We start from the raw sequence: 7500 nt of genomic DNA, 5'->3' as shown, positions 1-7500 counted from the left end.
CCACTGACCCAGGGCAGTGGGCGAGATGCAAGGATGACCCGTAATCGCCGAGGAGCTAAGATGGGAGGGAGTAACAGGTGGTGGATGGGAGTGGATTGGATGGGAGTAGGCACGTTTCTATGGCTTAGCTACCTCCCATATAAGGGGGAAAAAGCTCTCGATTAGGGTTGAACAGTGTCGCTCACAATAGTTATAACAGTCATTACCTCTGGTTTCACCCTCCCATAGATTTCTCTGGAAAGAGGCGTTTGATTACCGTTTTGTACCAGCGTGGAACCATTTCTGCTCCTCTTTGTGAATTGTAGGGTGTTGATGGGCTTGCATTGGAATGTTTCTCTCTGATATCAGTCTCTAAGGATCAATATTTCCAGATACTTGTCATTAGTTTTTGTTTGTTTGTTTGTTTTTTTAATAGAAAAGTGTTTCTTTTATATACAGAGTTTTTTCTATCCCTTTACATTTATATTGTATCATTGGCAATATCTACGTAAGGTAACTTATCAAAATTAACTAGCGTTTGCCAAAATTATATAAAGTATATAAATGAAGAGCCGCAAGTAGTGGATACAAATCTTGAATTCACGAGCAGGTGGTCGTGATTTCCAGACCAGGGAGGCGAACCAACGTCGGCATAAAAAAAAAAAAAAATCGCAACTCGCAGGGTTTTGCCGTACTAAGAATTTCCTAATGCAAGGGAGTGGGATTTTTATTTTCTTATTTATTTATTGTATAACTAATACATGAGTCAAAAGATTTGAAATATTTACAGCCTAGAATATGCCAAAGAGCTAGAGAGAATAATCTAACGTATTCCAGAACTGAAATGATATAATACTACATTACCTGTATTCAGTCATGAAAAGATTTCGTCCATGCTAAACAGGTAGCACAATATGGTCCTTTTTCACTTACAAGAAATTCCCTCAAAGAAAAGTGATATATTGAGCTGAATGCCGGTTTCGCCATCAGTTCAGATGAATAATGTTCATTGGACTGAAATATATAGATCTATAAATCATATCCGATACATGTAATTGCAAACAACCAAATAGAATAGCGCAAAAAGCCTCTCGCACACTTCTATATGAATTATTGACCTCAGCCCGCGTATACAGTTCCAGATATTCAGGTTGAAAGATTCATAACCACACTCAGTTGTAGAATTATACAAGAGGACAAGGAACATAGCATAACAAAAATAATGTTTCGAGGGATAGTGAGGTAATATAAAGACGGCAGTGTTAACTGTACTGAGTGATATTATCTTTCAAGATAACGAATAGTTAATTCGAGAGAAATAACATCGCAATATAAAAGCAATGCAGATGGATTTAAAACCACATTAAATCATAGAATCGTATAAGACAAGAAGAAAAACATAGAAACATGTTTTGAGAGAAACGAGATCGAAATGAAACGAGGACTGTGGTGAATGTGTGCGATCAATACGAGAGCGTCAGTTGATGATGAACAATATGGAAGGTAGTTCCATTCCCGCTAGGGTCAACGCGTGACATCTTACAAGATCTGAGATCCCAGAGCTCGGACAAAGACATTAATGCTTACCCACCTCACAGAGCAGGTAATGACTGGAATCAGATAACGTTGGATTTCAGCCTTGAAGTACATCAATATATATTTGGTTTATAATCGTATTATCTAAACCAACCTAAGATCTGGTTATGAAAATAATGTAACGCTACCAATTGAACAGTAACAATAACAAAAATAAATGGAAATAGTACGACAGTATCGGATGAATTTAATGCTTCTTGTTTGCATGGGAATGGTTCGTTGATATAATGCGTGACTGAAATGTTCTGGAGGAATATAGGGCAAGGAACCAATTCAGTGGCACTTCAATACCCGTCCAACCCTAGCGTCTTCCTCAGACATCAGTCATCGATCAAGCACTGCAGTGGCTCAAGCAAAGCTATGATTCAACAGCAACCAACAAAATATTAAGTACTGCAGCACCACGGACCGTACAAGTTCCAGATCCAAAGACCACTACATCACACTATTTCATATAAAATTTCTAACGAATAATGTGAAATGATATACGTGAAATAGGAATTATGCTTTGATGATATTATATATAATAATCTCTTGATACGTGAGAGGCTTTCAAATATTTACAAAATTAAGACTTCGCTGATAACAGACACATCGTCTGGAAATATTTACGAAATTGCTTCTGCACCACAGTCTGGAAGTATTCGTGATGTAGTTCAGAAACACGAGAAAGACGTGAGAATATTATCTCGGACAATATATCTTGATATTTGCGAGGCCTTCGATTTATGGCAAGGAGGGATGTATTACAGAAACGGTGAAAGACAGCCATGCCACGGACAAAGGAAAGTTTCTGAAAGAGCTTCCTTTTCTTGTATGACATACGTTCCTTTTATTGCGCAAAATAAAAATAAAATCGATAAACCCGGTTGAGTTCCTATAACATTGGTTCCCATTATTAAATTAATAAAAAAAAAATCGGATATTTCATGCAACACGTATAACAATCACTGTAATAGACAATAGTTTCCTATTTCATATTCTAACGATGATGGGTTTCTCCGACTTAAATATCATCCGTGAACAAGATATATATATATATATATATATATATATATATATATATATATATATATATATATATATATATATATATATATACATACAAAGATATATATATACATACATACATACATATATATATATATATATATATATATATATATATGTATATATATATATATATGTGTGTGTGTGTGTGTGTGTGTGTGTGTGTGTGTGTGTGTGTGTGTGTGTGTGTGTGTGTGTGTGTGTGTGTGTGTGTGTGTGTGTGTGTGTGCGTGCAAAATACTCTGATATTTTCTACATTACACCCACACAACTACCACCACAATCCCCATCAGGCATTGAGTAATTTAGTTTACTCTGCTAAAGACCAGAAAACACACAACTACCAACAGCAACATTGCCATCAGCACCACAACTACCACTATATTGCCACCACCACCACGCTTTATGTATAAACGTAATACTACAATACACAACTGTGCAAAAATAAAACAAAATATATGATGAGAGATATCATGGAAAGGACAGGGCAAATATTCGCAAGGAACCATACAGTGTCTGACCAGTGTCTTTGCCCAAGAAATGGGATTGATACCAAATGTACCGGATGACACTCTAATACCATCATAGATCATTATCCTAAAATTATAACCTCACGAAATAACCCGGTGATGTAATGTTTCCTAATAATATACGAGATGCGGAGTAATTTTAGTAAGCATTATAATGGTTTTGTACAGCTAGCCAGAGATATACTACCCCAGTATATTGTTTTGTTCTTGGGAACTTTTTACTTATCGTTATCGTGAAAAGGAGCTTAGAATACTATCAAAGAGAATATTTAAAACAATTCACACAAATTTTGTTGGGAGGCAATATATCGTCATGCAAGTTTTTGGAAATTATGTGAAATATTTCAAAATGAACAATAGCGAAAAAGGTGGGATAAATGTAAAGACGATTGAATGATAAAATTTGGAAATGAAATGAGTAGGTTTTGATTAAACAGCTTACAGCGATGCTGTTTTTTTTTATAATTGTTCTAATAAGTATAAGTTGTGCCTCCGCTTTCAATGACTATAAACCCTCAACACTACAGTAGATGGCAACAGTTCCTGGGCCCTCCCATAGATAAAGCATCTCCAAGAAGAAACGTAGAGCTTCTGTTTGTGATGTAGTAGTGTCGTTAATGAATGGAATAAACTTCCTGCACAGGTAGTGCAATGTAGTTCAGTTCGAAGCTTTAAGAATCATTTAGATAAATACCTAAGTAAGATGCTGTAATGATTATGATTTATCTTATATTATTTGTTTTTGTTTTGTTATCATTTGTCTATCTGATTTTCATTTATTATTAGTTATATGTCAATTTATTATTATTTACTATTTACCTGTTTGTTTATTATTTAACTATACCTATGCATTTATTTATGTATTTTATTTGTTATTTACATTATCATAGTTTTTATTTATCATTTTATTATCAATATGATTTTTTTTTCGCATCCGACCTAGATATGGATCAAAAGGTCTCCTGTCGGCATGCTCCGCCTTTGTAATCCTTTTGTAATGTTTCTCACACCTGCTGATAGGTAGAAAAGAAAACGAGCCGATTGTCAGCTCTCCCTACATATAATGGAGAAATAATAGGTCAAACTAATGGAGGAAGAGCTTAGGTTGGGTCCGCAGACCACCAAATGCCAGCCTCTTGAGGCTTCAATTTTAGATAAAGTTGAGGGTGTTGATGGTATTTGAAGACGAATGGCAGGGAGACGATTCTCCCCAACGTCCCCTTCATAGGATGACCACATTGTATCAATGGTTCCTTATAGTCATAATTTAAATGGCTGAGATTGTTTTTATTATGTTTTGTATATCTTAGCTTATCTTACCAATGTGTCATGTCGTTGGCGTCGACGACAATGGAACTACTACTCCGATCTTGGGCCAGTTTCGTCAGGTCTTGAACATTCATTCATGAAGGACAAAACAATTAGGTAAGGTCAGACATCGTTCTGATAAGTGACAAGTCCATAACTGCTTTTACAAATAATTTCTTGATATTATGATGAAAATATCTATACAAAATTCATTGAATGAAAATGTGTATTAGTGATCATATTGATGAGGTCGGTGTACATATATGAAGTAACTACTTGGTCATTCTAGTTATACACTTGCATCAAGAATGCAACGAATTTCGTCCGTAATTCATTATATCTTCATCTTCATATTCCCATACGGATTATTAATCGCACAAGTTCTGAGCAATCAATATTCTTGGAACCTTGATGATATCCCAACGGACGAAATTCATGCCGCATTTTTCAATGGTCGGAAACTAATCTCTACTAAAAAAAGAAAAAGAAGATTAAAGATTACTTAAGGTTTACTATACCTCCATTTTTTACCCACTTTTTAACCTCCCATTTGCCACTTCGATGACTCTACCTCTTCCGTGTAATATTGTTTCCAAGGAGAGAAATGATAGTTATTGACGACGAAACACCTTAATACAAGTCTATGAAAGCGACGAAGTCATTTCCTCTTCTGTCTTTGGCAACCAACCTCGCCCAGTATGTGTGAGTTGCCAGTTACTATTTAGTTTCGCTTTCTGCGCTCCCTGTCCGAAGAATTTCAGAAACCGGGTCAATACATTTAAGGGTAACTCTACACTACCCATATTTTGTTATGGAATAGATATATACGGAATTACGACCAAGAGCGATTCGTGACTTGATAGAACACTGTCTATACTTATATATGTAATAGAGTTTATGTTAAACTATGCAGAAAAATAGACATTTAAGATATGTATCAAGGCATGCTCATCCGACAAGACTGCAAAAATTCAAAAGAAAATTGTATAAAACAACACAACTCCAATCGCAGTCGTGATTGTTTCTTTTATCTGTCTTTTATGTATTCACATCACTGACATGATAATACTCAAACAGATTTTATCAACACGTATATAAGCCATTTGTACCCTCCCAAGAACGTAGTTCTTTCTCTTGACAAACCTGGATATCGTGTAACGTTAAAATCAATAACTCACTTTGCAATACGTGACATTGCAAATACGTACCTGGGAAAAGATTCCGTCTTTATCCTGTGCACAAACTAAGATATATGATACACAGACAGTCAGGCAATTAATTACACTGAATTGTCATTTGACATAGGATTAACAATATATATCTCCACATATTTAGATATAATCGAAAAATAAACACGAAATAATATATACAATATTCCAAATGCATTTGGTAAAAAAAATCTTATGAATTATATATTCATAGCAAGATTTGCCCACGCCATTAATATAAAACATTTATCCTCTGGTAAGTCAGTTGGATTTAAACCCTAGCTGTATGATGACATTCAATGTAGATTGTGATTTGACAAACTCCAAATTATTCTAGAATCTTCTCAAATCAGAGATAATAAATGGATAAATGAGTGAATAAATAAGCAAAAATATAATAAATTAAAAATGCAAAAATAAATATGAATACAGGTAATTGTAGTTTTAAGACCCTCATATAGATAAAATCAGATGTCGTTAGCCGAAATTTAGTCAGTCAAAGGCGCCATCTATATTGACAAGGATAATGTTGCATACCTTACGGGAGAAGCCCCAAGCAAAGTTATTCAAACAAAAGCAACTCCAAACTGACTTGTTTCGACTGATTCTATTCTAAACAAGATTCTATCCAATCTAGGAATGCGCGTAGCTTTTCCACCAAATGTTCTGAATGACAGAAAGTAAAACAAAATCTTCAGGATAGCATGGAACAGTAGCCTCAATTTGGACTTCTCAATTTGAAGTTTTAAACTTATACCTATTTGGCTACGTCTTGTAAGTTGCATTTGTCTTCACTACGGCAGCAAATCTAGAACAATGGGTACAATCACTGCAAGCACGCCATTTCTTATCGTGAAAGTACATCGTTTAGAAGCAAGAAGTAATGTAATGGCGGCATTAGGACAGAATGTGGCTACGTGTACGTACGCATAGGTGTAAACGCCTTAAGCAAAATTTATCGATATAGCAAACAACGAGCTCAGTAGACGGATACAGAAATAACATAAAAATGCACTCTTGTATCGCGTATTTTACATGAATATTTTTGGTCATATCTTCAACTGTTTGGGATTTCAGATCAATTATGTATAAAACCATTGAAGTATAAATAAGGAGAGTTCTTTGAAAAAAAATACAATAGAAGTTAAAGACGTTAAACTTAGTTCTTTCAATCTAATGTCGTTCTCTACAGATTTCGTTTGGTTTCATGTCGACGTTGTTTTTCAACAGACAGCAGAAAAAATGTGGTTCGGATTGACTGAGACTATCTAGTCCTGAGTATGTCCATCAGCTTAACCCATTAAACTCCGATGACAAGATGTCTTGTCATTTGGTCAAATAAAACAAAAAATCATAATAAAACAACAAAATGTTTGATGATCAAACAGCACCAGAAAAATATGACGTCGTCAGTCCTCCTCCTCCTCGAGGAGGACTGATGACGTCATATTTTTCTGGTGCTGTTTGATCATCAAACATTTTGTTGTTTTATTATGATTTTTTGTTTTATTTGACCAAATGACAAGACATCTTGTCATCGGAGTTTAATGGGTTAACAACCTGGTCTGGTTTTACATTTACCAAAACCAGTAAAACGATAGATATCGGTGTCTGGTACGCTTAAACAATAACCTAAATGATCCAAGGACACGATTGAAAGTCTTAGGATTACAAAGCAACACGACCAAACAAATATCACATCACCAGCCAATTTTTTGCAGGATTATTGAGCAAACACGAAAACCCGAAGAGATCATTTCAACAAGCATAATCCATTATATGAAGCAAATCCGTGGTAAATACAGATCAGATGAATTGCTATGCGCATA

Source organism: Oratosquilla oratoria, chromosome 10 (genome assembly GCF_046742065.1).
Source record: "Oratosquilla oratoria isolate Oo_2021 chromosome 10, ASM4674206v1, whole genome shotgun sequence".
Classification (NCBI taxonomy): domain Eukaryota; kingdom Metazoa; phylum Arthropoda; class Malacostraca; order Stomatopoda; family Squillidae; genus Oratosquilla; species Oratosquilla oratoria.
The sequence above is the reverse complement of the archived record's forward strand: the minus strand, read 5'-3'. Positions refer to the sequence as shown.